This window comes from Coturnix japonica, chromosome 4, assembly GCF_054131305.1.
Source record: "Coturnix japonica strain WE chromosome 4, WE-NBRP24, whole genome shotgun sequence".
Classification (NCBI taxonomy): Eukaryota; Metazoa; Chordata; class Aves; order Galliformes; family Phasianidae; genus Coturnix; species Coturnix japonica.
The window spans coordinates 31,401,380-31,414,997 of NC_140666.1; the positions used below are offsets into that span (position 1 = coordinate 31,401,380).

At 35.0% G+C, this 13,618-nt stretch overlaps 1 long non-coding RNA gene across 5 annotated transcripts in view; it reads left to right on the forward strand.

The window, feature by feature from the left end:
* Positions 1-13,618, forward strand: part of LOC107313083 (uncharacterized) — a 281,315-nt gene that overhangs the window by 253,405 nt on the left and 14,292 nt on the right. For 3 of the 5 annotated variants that reach the window (XR_014945259.1, XR_004307119.2, XR_014945258.1), the window contains 2 exons: positions 5,564-5,599; positions 6,053-6,184. This is a non-coding gene — a long non-coding RNA (uncharacterized LOC107313083). Of the gene's footprint in view, positions 1-5,563; positions 5,600-6,052; positions 6,185-10,406; positions 10,751-13,618 lie in introns of those variants that run through there. The other 2 variants (XR_014945257.1, XR_001554788.3) reach the window with 1 other exon arrangement.

Consider the following 13,618-nt stretch of genomic DNA (forward strand, 5'->3'; position numbering starts at 1 on the left):
ATCTGTTCTGTAGTTTGTTCTTTTTGGAGTTCCTGCCTCTTAGCACACAAAAGAATTAAAGAGGGTTTCCTAATTGAAATAGAAAATTCCAGCAACGCCATTAATTTGCACAAGATCTAGTTCAGAAGCCACAAGTGACTCAAAGAACGAGGTGAATATATATAATACTTGTCTTAACATTAGGGCTTTGGGAGCTTTGTGTATCTTGAACTAAAGTTTGCTTGCATGTTATGTATTTTGGTGTTGAGCTTAATTAGGATCTTTTCTGCTTTGAGAAACAAGATAAGCTTGTTCACTACCCCTGGTACCTTTAGATCCTTTATTTAGCCAAGCCTGTCTTCAAAACCCAAATGCTGCTTTGGAGAAACCTGCCTTTCTGTACTTCATCTTACACTTTCAACAGTAGCATTGCAGCTGTGCTGGTTTAGCATAGATAAGGTAGAGCTTGTAGGGAGGGCTGTTTGTATTTCACTCTGCCAAGTGATACAGCTGAGTAGAAGGCAGTGCTGCAGATGTTTATAATCCCTTTCATTTACAGAAGAACAGAGGATGCTAAAGAGTGGCAAAAAATGCACTGAATTCTCTTTTTTCTGGAGTATGATGGTGAGGGAAATCTTATGTCTCTTTTTGTCACTTGGGATGGTATGAAGGCTACACAAATGGAAATACTGAATGACCAATGGTGAGCAACTTGTTCACTGGCTTTTCCCAGAGAATTCACCTGAAAAAGTTTGACCTTCTAGGTAGTTTTTGTGTAAAAAGTCATAAGTCTTTTAGGAAGAGTTTAAAATGAAGTTGAGTTCAGGATACCTGACAAACTAGATCTATCAGTCTGAGTTGTTAATGTTCTGAAATGTTTAACAGGAGATTTGCAATACTCTTACGTTAGTTTCCTTTCAACTACTTAAACAATGGGACTGATGGCCAGTAGTTATTTTCTCTATGACTTTTGTTAATCTCACTTGGGTACGTAGCATTTTTTTTCTCCAACATGTGTTTATAGGAGTTAGATTTATTTTTTCTTCTAAAAATACAGCCAAAGAAATTGTGAATCACCTGCTTTGACATAGTGCCTGAAATATAATGTATACGTACCCCTTAGGGTTGTTCAGCGTAGAGGTTTCCAGGGACACCTTATTAAAGCCTTCCCATGTATAAACGGAGTCTCCAAGGAAGATGTGAAAAGATTGTTTACCAGGATGTAGCACAAGAGGTAATGGTTGTAAAACTATAAAAGGGAATATTTATATTAGGTGTTAGAAGGGAATCCTTCACTCAGAGTGTGGTGAGGCACTGGCACAGGCTGCCCAAGCTGGGGGAGATTCCTCATCTCTGGAGGTGTTGAAGATTGGGTGGGACCCTGGGCAACAAGGTGAAAGGTGTCCATGACCATGGCAGGGGGATTGGAACCAAGTGACCCTTAAGTGTCCTTCAACCCAAACCATTCTTTCATTCTGTGAGGAAATACACAGCATTTTTTTCCTATTTTCACACTGACCTGAATATACTGTTGGTTATTGGTTAGATAATTATGAAATGTGTGATTTCTCAAACCTTTTCACTGCTGTATGGATTTGGAATTTTGACAGTATGCTATCAAAAAGCCCTTTTGAACTGCAAAGGGTTATTTGTGAAGCCTGGATGATTAAACACTTTATCAAAGCATGTGAAGTGACAAAAGTAAGAGAACTTAAAATTTTACTTTTCCCTGTAGTGAGAAACCAAACTGCCAAGAGGAATAAAAACAAACGTGACTACCTGCGGTATATTGTGTACAAGAATAATATAAAAGGTCTGATATTTTGATAGGTCTTTCTTGTGACATGTGCCTTGATCTCCAATAATAGATCAATCTACTAAAAGATATCCTAAATTTAAATATCTGAATATTCATGTGACATGCATTTAAGAATCATTCAGCTCCAAATTCTTCACTGTGTGTCTCTGCAAATGCTAGCTAATACTTTGCATTTCTGTGAATATGTTTCTGAATAAAGCAGAAAATGCCCACTTCCAGCTTCCTGTTTTCCTCATAAAAGGTGCTGTAAGAAAAGTAAATAAAAACCCAAAGCAAAACAAACAGAGATCAGAGGGCTGGAGCATCTCTCCTATGAAGAAAGGTTGAGGGAACTGAGGGCTCTGAAGAGGACTTATTGTGGTCTTTCAATACTTGAAGAGAGCATATAAACAGGTGGGGGTATGGCTGTTCATGAGGGTGGATAGTGAGAGGACAAGAGGGAATGGTTTTAAGCTGAGACAGGGGAGGTTTAGGTTAGATACTAGGAGGAAGTTTTTCACACAGAGGGTGGTGCTGCAGTGGAACAGGTTGCCCAAGGAGGTTGTGGATGCCCCATCCCTGGATGCAATCAAAGACAGGCTGGATGTGGCTCTGAGCAGTCTGGTCAAGTGGCTGGCAACCCTGCACATACCAGGAGGGTTGAAACTAGATGACCATTGTGGTCCTTTTCAACCCATGACATTCTATGATTCTATCAAAGGCAAGTTCTTATGGTTCAAACTCAGTGAAGTTAATACTGTAAAGCTAGAATGAAAGTGGGGAGACATGTCTCCGAACATGTTATAGATGCAAACCACTGTTAATAGGAGTTTTTAAAGCTTTCATTATTTCTTTGAGCTTAAGTCCAGAAAAGTGTATTTCATCTGTTCTGGCCTTTTTTTTTTCCCTTTTTTTCCTTTTTTTTTTTTTTTTTTTTTTTTCCCTTTGTATCACAGGTCATAATAATTAACAGTATATGAAGACAAAAATTCCTAATTAGAGTAAAACACTTAATTCCTCAGGACAGTAAATGGAGACCACAGTCATTTTGGTGCCATCAAGACATTTATCTTGGCAGAAAGTTAGTTTCGCACAGTACATATAGCCAAAGAGACAGTAACCTTATGAAAAAGCCAAATTATATACCTTCATTAATATTTCCACAGCCTTATGTAAGTATGAATGTAGAAATTGTACTCTCTAAACACAACTGTCTTCCAAAACTGCACGTTATATTGTTCAATGTCTTCTTTTTCTTTATACACAAAAAAGAGATATTTTCCATTTTTCACTTGTGCCAAATATTTATTTATGAAAAATTCTGAATAGTCTTCCACTGCCTTCCACATACTCTCTCATCTTTGAAGTATTATGTGCAATATGTGTTTTTCAGGCTTCTGTTGCATTAAAACCATTTCACTAAATGAATGATTTCTAGAGAATGATGAGAAAGGCCATAGCTAAGATCCCTCTAGTTTTGTAATGTGTATCGGGAACAAGATCAAATATCTTCCTTGCCCATAGCAGGGCGTTTGTAGCAAGATGGTCGCTAAGTTTCCTTCCAACCCAAACTATTCTATGATTCTATAAGAAGACAGGTAACAATATTTTTCTGGAGTTCTCTGAACATTTTTCAGCAATTTGGATTTTTTTAAAATCTTTTTTGGAACTTTTTTTATCTTTTTTTTTTTTTTTTTTCTTGGTGACTCCCTCTTGCTAGTTTTATGTGATTTGTCAATTTCTTGACTTGAAAGACAGAGTCAGTAGTTGATCTTTACTTTCTCCTTTCCATTCTTTTATAGACCTTAGCTAAATTCCATTAAGTCATACAGTTAATTAACTCATCTTGAATTTAGCCTCTAATATTTTACTATATACTAGATCCACTAATTTATACTGGATGTTCATCAGGTTGATCTATTTCTAATGCTGTAGGGTGATCTCTTTCATAAGGTGAATATTTTAAGATGATGTTGATAGGATAAGGCTGTCTTCTAAATGTTTTTTAATGTTCCAAGGTTTTTTAAGAGAGTAACATTAATGATTTATCAAGTTACTTCATTTAAGAATCTTGGCTAAAAATTTTTCAGTTCATTTGAAGATAGTTACTTAGATTATCCTTCCCTTTTCTTCAGAATCACCAGGATGGAGATTTGCTTTCTGTCATTCTACTTGCAGAACAGAAGTATCTGTTGAACATAATCCTTCTTCAATCATTCTAGCAGCTGCGTCAGTTGATCTATAGAAACCTGAGAAATTTCTTTTTCTTGCTACAAAACTGCCGTTCACTGAAAAGATTTGGAGCAGTTTCTAAAAATAAGACACTTTCAGTTAAAGTCTAATATTCAGGCATATGAATGCCCACCACCTTTCAAAATGTGGAGTAGGAGGCAGAATGACTCAAATATCTTATCTCAAGGATAGGGTAGATGATTTTAATTAGAGTAGAAACAGATACATTCCTTTATTCTCATATAAAATCTGAAACTATATTTTCTCTAATATACTACAAAACTTTTCTATGACCTGCTGTTTGGGACCTATTTGTTCAAAGCTTACTCTCAAGAACAGATTAAATTATTAAATTGTAGGTAAAGAGACACAGAATAGCAACTACTTTTTTTTTTTTTTTTTTTTTTTTTTTTTTTTGTAGAAGAGCTATAGATATATGCTACTTCTCTTTATTCTCCTAAAACATACATGTCTCCTAAAACAAACACAAGTGTTTGAACCCCTGATATAATTGCACTACATTCTACTGTAAGAAAAAAGAAAAACCCTTCATCCACCCCCAGGATTCCTTAATTGGCCTAGGAAACCTGGATGAAATGATTGATCTTGCACAGCTGTTTGTAGCAATGTATGGCAAATATGTTTACAATTGACAGAGACAGATGACATCATAATTGACAGCTTACTTTTCTTCTATATATTTTTTATGCTGGGAGATCAATTGCGCATCTCCAAAGTTTGGAAAGGAAAGATAGACCTGTTTCTACTTCCAATTATTTTTATTCTCCATGGCATGCTGAAACCTGTCACAGCTAAGACCAGATTGTCCAGTTTTAATTTGGTTCACACTCTTTCATGGAAATAACTTCTATTACACTTTGTCAAAATAAATGACACTGCTAAGGTGATTGCAGGCATGTATCTCAACTTACTGCAAGCCTGGAAATCTCAGTGTAAAGAACTACCCAAGTGTCTACTTAGCTCAAAGTAATCAGACAAATGCATTATATAAGAGAGAAGAAGCTTTTTTGGCCAAACAAATGTTTTCCTTTCATGGAATTCTTTCTAAAAATGGTAGCGGTACTGGCAATTCCAGAATGAAAAGTAGCAGCAATCTCCAGCAGTGCAATTACTGTTCTGGGCAACAGACTCGATCACTGGATGGCAGTCTTTCTATGCTGGTTGTGGAAGTGCTGATCTTAATTGTGTGTGTGGGCATGTGTTGACAAGATACTGGATTGTAAGCATGCATGAACTCAGGAAGATAGGAAACCTCTTCATGAAGAAGCAACCAGTATGGCTTCCTTCATTTGTTACAGTGTTCACTAAAACATCTTCACTTTACTATTAACAAACAATTATACACAGTATGACAGTGTACCTCTTTTCCCTAATTATCTAATTGTAACTAACATGTATGCCCCTGGTTCATCACCAACCAGCAAATGAAGCTGCAAAGCAGAGTTAATGATTTGGCCTCTCCAGAGAAAAAAGTAAAAGTCCCTGATTTTCTTCCCTACGTGCCATTTTTATTTTTATTTTTTACTTTTGCAGTGGAAATGAACCCAGGAGGGAGAATCTGTGATGAGGGTAAGTTATTTTGCAGATGCAAATGGTGATTGTATCATTCAGCTTCAAAGGAATGTTTATGTGTCTGTCAGGTTAAGAGGTTAACTGTGGGTGGAGGACGCAAAGAAGTTGTGCACTAAAGTCCACTGGGGATTCTGACAGGAACTGAAAGAAATACAGAAGAGAAAAGTTGATTGATGTGAATGGCTGAGAGGAGAAGAATGTGAAGGAAAGCTTGCAGGAATTGCTATAGAAAAGAGAGAAGTGGATTATATGGAAAGAAATGATGAGATAAACACTAGGGAAGAATAAGTTTGAAGAGAAATAGATCTGAAGATACAGTGAAACAGAAAGTAACAATGCAAAAAAATCAAGAAAAGGGGAAACAAGCAAAATATGCAAAGAGAAATTACAGGAAGTGAGAAAATGGGTGCTTAATGAAAGCTGGAGGCAAATGTGTTTTCTCTGTTTCAGGATGTTAACAAGGAACAGATGATTACTAAAATGGAGATAAAAGCCATCTTATAGCTTGTCTGATGCAGGAAAGAGCCCAAGGCTTAAACTGGGAAGTAACATTATTTAGCAAAAACTGATTTTCAGAAAGGGGTAAGTTATATTTTGTATTATGAAGGAATTCAATCATCAGGAAAGAAGGATTTTTAATTTTTTTTTTAAAATTTTTTTTGTTTATTTTTTTCATGTAGAAAATATTACAAACCAGGTAGGTATTTTCATTAAGAGCGCTCTGATTTTTTTTCTGAAGAATCTTGTGTTTTCTGCAATGTATGGCTGGAAAGCTGAGACCTCAGCACAGCTGCAGTAGTTACGAATGACTGATGAAGGCTGGAATAGAAAGAGGATTCTTTTATTTATTTATTTTTTCTTTTTTAATGCTTTTAATATAATTCATTATTCTTCCTTGCAGCTTTCCAGGAATAGGCTATAAAGATAATAATACCCTTGCAGTCACAGGACTCAAAGGTTCTGAGGTTTTACACATCTGAACTAGTGATGGAGACCTCCTATCCATGCAAATGTACACTTCTCCTTTCTAGATATTAGTCATTGCATAAGGTGTGTAGCACAGTACTATGGAATGCAAATTTCTTTCAAACTAGCATTTTTCTAACTTGTGGGGCAGTCGTGAATGTGCATCTGTAAAAATGTGAAAATCTGCATGTTTCTAAGGTATTTGGAAAGAAAATAATAGAAAAAGCAAAGGATGGATATAGAGTCACCTTTCATTGACCTCTGGGGAAAGGAGGGAGAGGTGATTTATTTTGAAAAACACTCTTGCAGACTGTCAGTATTTTGGATATTCAGTACCAGTAGAAACCAAATTCAAATCTGGTGTAGTCCAAAGAATTTTATTTTCAGAGTTGCTCCTTTCAACAGCTGTGTTTTTGATCCTGAAGCACAGAATGCATCAATTTAACTGAAGCAGCTACTGTCCTTTGCTTTAGCCTCACCAGATTTTTTATGCTCGATAATTTCCTTATACATTTTAGCAAGTCAAATGTACACTCTCTGTCTATGCCCATTCCCCATTTGTTTATTTTCAATGGAAACAGATGCACATTAGAGCCACAGTTTTGTGTAATATGCTAGTACATGCCAAATTACAGTGATATCCCCAATGCTTTGTACAACACTCCAGCAGCGCAAAAATGGTTGATTGCTACCTGTTGTCTTACCAAACACTGGAGTAATTATTACACTGATGCATATTGCTACCTTGAAACTGTTTGGAACAGGTTTTACACGTGAACATTCTTCACCTAATAGCAAACTAAGCTGGAGAGCTGTGAACTGCAGACCTGAATCAATACTGTTTCTAGCAGTAACAAAGTACAGAACACAAATAGAAGAAAATGCATGCCATGCACTGACAAATGGCAATGAATATGATGAACAAAAAGAAAAAGAATAAATTAGCACTTCTCTTTCTCTGCCTCAGTGTCCCAGAAAACTGTATATAGATGATAGCATTATATAGTACTGATTTGTTGCAGCTGCTACTCTTTTTTTTTTTTTTTTTTCTGTCAGAAGAGCTAGTACCATTTTATGCTCTATTTTCATTTCTCTTTTCTGCAGATCCAAACCAAACATTATATTTTTTATTAACATTTCCACTGAATGTCTACACTTCTGAAAATATTATAGTAATTCTAAATTTATAATTTATCTTTTAAAAAAGAGAAGCAGGGTCCGATTGCAATGCAAAATTGCTTTTTCTTATTGAAGCTATTTAGGTGTCAGTGCAGTTTGTATCACTAGGTCTGTAGTCATCACAAGTTGTGGCTGATATGCATAAGGATGTTATAAATGTGAATATGGTCAGAGAATTTCTTCATTTCCAGGGTTTAAGCACATTTTAATATGTCTTAGTTTCTGATTTCTTTCTAAAGCAACAATCTTTTGCAGAAATTCATTGAGGCTTAGGAGATTTTGATTTGACTGAGTCAGTGGGCACTCATAATTTCTGAGTATACTGTGTTAAAAACAAAACAAACACCTGTGTTGAAAATCTCTTTTTTTTGGAAACCTCTTTCTGAGGAAAATAAATAAATAAATAAATGTAGGGGTTGTTCAACTTTTCTCTCTTAGGCCCATAAACAAAAAAAAAAAAAAAAAGAGACTTTTTTCTGTGGGAACACTGTATTTCAAATCCATTGAAGTACTGTTAAACTGTAGTTAGTTTAACAGCTCTAATTACCTTTTATTTGGTCTAAGTCTGAGATTAATTTTTGACGTAATCAGGTGAAAAAAGCATATGCAGGTGTTCATGCAGTACTGGATCTCATGAGAAACCCTCAGAATTAATTAATTATCATCATAATTCAAAATGTTGGTAGAATACACTTTTACTGCATTACCTAGTCTTCTGTAAGCCCACACAGCATTTGCTTTCTGTTGTGATGTTGGATATCACTACTGTTTTTCATTACTACATTCTAGGGAACGTACATGACATTGGACCACTTTGTTGCTTTCTAGCTCAATCCAAATGGACATTTAAAAAAAAAAAAAAAAAAAAAAAAAAAAAAAAGCAGGTTAATGAAAATGTATAAATGACTAATTTTCATGAGAGAGAACAGAGAGCTCAGTCACAAGTATTTTTCAAGGTTTATATGCAAGGAGTGTGAACAGACTGTTTAACTCTGTTTAAAATGAATATGATGCAGACTATTCCATTTCCTGGTCACAGAAGAGAACCTTATGAATGTTCTTGTTTTTGCCCAGTACTATATCTTGAGGGCTTTCTTCAAGATTTTATTTGGATTTAAATTTTTGTTGTCTGTTTTCCCTTTGTCCTCCCTTACTGCTGGCATTTCTGAACTATGCAGCAAAGGAACTTGTATTTTACATGTAAATGAACAGGGACGTAAAAGTCAAGATTGATAGGAATGATAGTCTTGGCAGCACTTGCCATAGGAAACATTTGGAAATCAAAGTGTGAGAGATGCTGAAAGGGCACGGTAGATATACTGACTTAACTTTTAGTTTCTTCAGATGTAAAGAATGCGCACTTGGCAGTTAGAAATAATTCCTATCTTGGTGTGAAATTTTGGTTTATATATATTCTATTTATTTTTTTCTCTTAGCATTGGTAGTTATTATTTTAGTGTAACAAAAATATTCATCTTTTCAAATGTTAGTCTTTAGTTATTTACATATTCCTCAATAAAAATGTAATTTGAGTAGTTACCACATAGATAAAAAGATGATTGGATGCATCCATACTTTGTCATCTTCATGTTATCTCTACCATTAATCACATTTGTGTGTTTGTGTAAATCAAAATATCAAGTACTACAATATGGCAGGGGGAAACAACAGTCATCTTCAGCTGTTTTAAAGTGTTGTTAATGAATTGCAGGAATGCTATAGCTAGAATTGCTTGCTAATTAAACAGGAGTATAACAATTATCTTTGTCTGTTCTCCTCTAAACTAGAAACAGATTATTAGTTAACAGGTATGTATTTAATCAACAAAGCATTCATGTATGATATCCTCATTTACTCTTCATGGTGTTTTTTTCAAGTGTAAAATAATATAAACACAGAGAAAGAAATTCATCAGCTAGAAAAAGGAGAGTATCAAGGAGGGATGCTTATTTCTGAAAGCACTTTTTGAAGTTAGTCCCTTCTGCTGAAAAGTGCACTGAAGAATTTTGAGTGGTTATGGGAAAATTATTTCCCATAATTTTATCTCAGTTAGAGCCCTGATGTTAGATGATTTGCTTAAATGCTGCTTACTGTATTGTAGGGCACTCTCATTCCCTAGCATGTTTGGTAAACAGAATCCGAGAGATGCTACCAAAAGCATGAGAAACTTGGAAAATAGTCCCCCACCTTTATGTAAACAAGCATGAAACATTTGACTCATGTCCACCTTGCAGCAGGATTTTGTCTTTATTCTTAAAACACAGAGTCAGTTTTTAAATGATTCCTGAAAAACTTGATCTTCATCAGACTAGTGAAGTCTATATTTGATCAGTCTTTTGATTAGGTGTGTTGTAATGTTGGGGCCAGGATTGTTGGAACATGCATGAGCAGTGTTTGGGATACTAATGTTGAAACATTTACAGTAACTGCTGTGAAAATCTCTGCAGTTTCCCAGCAAGAGACAGTGATTCTACATGGGATTGTTGCCTCATGATCAGCACACAGTGGGATGGGAAATGGGACACAAAAAGACTGCCAGTGAGGAAGTCCTCTTCTGCACTTAATTAGACTGAAATGTAATTTTTTTTTCTTTTTTTTCTTTTCTTTTTTTTTTTCCGTTTTTTTTTTTTTTTTTTTTTTTTTCTTCCCCCTTTTACAGTCATCCCTGTGGTCTGCATTAATGACATTATCTCCCTGGAGATCATTATCTGGTGATTGCATCCCGTCATGGATTGTTCTCAGTGACCTGAGTGCTACTGGAAAATATTATTTTTGTAACACCTACTACATCCCCATCTCCTGTTGAACGTTTCTTTCCCCCTTTGGCTTGATGCCCTGCTACATTTTCTGCAGTCTGTTCTCTGTTAGAAAGACAGTTTGGTTTCCTGGGTTATAGCTGCCTGGGGCTACTGCTTCTATCAATATTGTCTCATCTTTTCTGTATCAGTATTATCTGATGTGGTCTTAGATGCTGCTAGCAAATAAATTACACAGTTGATTCTTGATGATTTCTAGCACTTTGATTTGAGTTATAGCTTTTACAAACATGTGATCTCGCTCGGAGAGAGAGTTCTGACAACTTGTCATTCCCAGAGTCTGTGACTCTCTTGTCTTATATTAATTCATGTTATAAAGCCCACTCTTTTGGTGTTAAGTGAGAGTATGAGCTACTGTATTAACATCCTCTACTGGTACTTCTTGGTTACATGTGTCAATATTTTGCCAAGGGGCCTTACTCTTAGACACTTCTCCTTCCCACCTACGTTTTGTCATTTCTGCTTTTTCCCTTGTGGTTTTCTGACATCGCTACAGGAACTGCCTATTCAGATTTTACTCTGTTCTGCAAGTTGTTTTGTTTGTTTCAAAATATAGCTGAGATGAAAATTACAGGTATTAAAAAGAATTCAAAAATCAATATGTTTGTACATATGCTGTATACTTCTAAGAAAATCACAGGACTGCACTTGCATGTGGCTCATATTAAACTTTCAGTGCCTCCTGGAGGCTTTCTCAGAACTTTATTAAAATCACGCACATCATTTTTTAAAATTATTATTATTTTTTTCATAATTGGAAAGATATTTGAAATATGTTAAAATATTTAAGTTATGTTAAATAAGATAGGATATGGTTTATTCCATGGCCTCATTCTTGTCATTTTTCAATTTTCTTTATCCATATTCTTGAAGGATTAGTCATTCTTATCCACTAAGGTGAGTTACTTTTCTAACATTTTGTATGAAAAGTGTGGAAGATGATAGAGCTAGATGCTATTCTTTTTGTCCAAAAAGCTACATGAAGAAGGCCCTATTTTAGAAGTCTTTCAGGCTTCTGAAATGTAAGAAGAAACAGAATTTTAAAAAGAGAAAACATCTAAAGGCTAATTTTTGTCTGTCTGAATCTTAAAGCAAAAAGCAGTTTTAAGAAAGGCATCTTAGATGAACAGTGCACCTTAAATTGCAAATTGAGAACTCACGTTACAAAGCCATTTCCTTTTCAGAACTGTATGCAGAAATTACTGTGAACCTTTACGTAGGTTTCTCTTTTTCATGGCTTTTTGAAGTCCCCCTTTAACTGGCTGCTCTGCATCCTGATTGAGGATCAGCACATTTATATCCGAAGGAAATCGCATCATGGCTAAAAGTAAATGACATTGCCTCAGAAGACTACTACTTCTTACAGAAATCTTTTTTTTTTTTTTTGCAATCTTTTTTTTGATCTTAAAAAAAAAAAAAAAAAAAAAAGCAAAGCCCAAAACTTTAAACCAGAAAAAAACCTTTGCACTTTTAACCATTAAGATAGTCTATAAAAACAGCCCTTTGTAATAAGTTATTTACATATAGGTAAATAATAGGTTAATTTTTGCTTCTGAACATTTTAAACAAAGTTACTGTTTTTCAGTGACCCTGGAGTGGAGAGGTATGAACTACATGACCAAGCTATTAAGAGCAATGACATACAGCTCTGTCTGAATCTGCCTGAGAAACCAGAGCTTTGGTACTCTTAAAAATTAATTTGCTGGCAAGCTACAGTTAACAGCTGGGGAAAAAAGGATTTAGTTTGGATCATTTATCTTCTTTTGTCTTTTTCTATTCTTTTTTTCTCAGCAAATAGGCCATGTTTCATGGTAAATTGAAAGTCTGGCCTGCTAAGACTGGTCAGGAAATATATACAATTAAGGTTATGTATATTTTCTTCTAGATGATCTAACTGGCATAAACTATAATTGATGTGAATCCTCACAAGTGTCCGGTCTTCGTGCCTAAACTTTTTTCAACAGCTATTTACTGCTACAACACTGTAATCAGGATCAGGTAGCTGGAGTCTTAATTGTGTCACTAGAATTTTCAGCACGGTAAGTAAATATGAGATGACTTCTCTGCTTCTCGTTTCTACGAAAATGTAAAATGCATCTTTTATGCTACAGATGTTTTTGAGCACTGTTCTCACCATAGTTTTAAATGAAATAACACAGGAAGGGAAATGTTACTTCGAGGAGACTGTTAGAAACTTTGGTGATGAGCATCCTTCTAAAAAAAAAGATAAATTGTTGGTCAGCTGAGACTGTCAGGAGTTATCTTAAGCAGGCTTCTCATTAGAGGCTGTAATTCAGTTGTTGGTACAATTCAGTTGAAGTAGAACAAGGTGAAAGGAAAACCACAAAATGAATATTTTCTTTCAAGAAAATGTGTTCATCTGCTTCTGGCAGGCACTGCCCCAGGTTGATTTGTTACCTTCAGCAGTTATCTTTGAAAAACTGTATTTTATATTCAGAAATAAGTATTTATCCTGAGATGAGTATTCTCCACTTGTATGGTATTCAGTTTCATCAAGATCAGTTCTCCTTTGTGGGCAGAAGTCTATCTGTCTTTTCATGATTAAGAGATCCCTTTAAAGTTCTTTGAGAATTATTATTATTTTTCCTGTTTCTTTTTTCAATGCCATCAGTTTGAGGAACTGTTAATTATTATTCTACATTATATCTGTTTTGTTCTGTCTTTCTAGAATTAATGAAATAAAAGCAGAGACGCATTTTCTTATCTAAGACTTTGCTTTGAAAAGTAACATTGTGTTGCTTCTGACTTGCTGCTTAAATCCTTAAGTTAAATTCCATCTGATTTGGCACAGATAGCAAAATTCTTTGACACTAGAAATCACATTATTCATTGCCTCATTTAAATACTTTCTCTGCTCCTTCTTATTTTCACTTATTTTCATGGCAGATTCTGATACTGCGTTGTTAAAAAATAAAAATACTATAGTATTATTTTATACATCCTGTAAAATTTTGTTTGAAAAAGGCAGACAAACACAAGGCTTTTTCCTTGTCATTTTATTAGCAGCTTTCTCATTGTTAGTAGTCTTAGAATG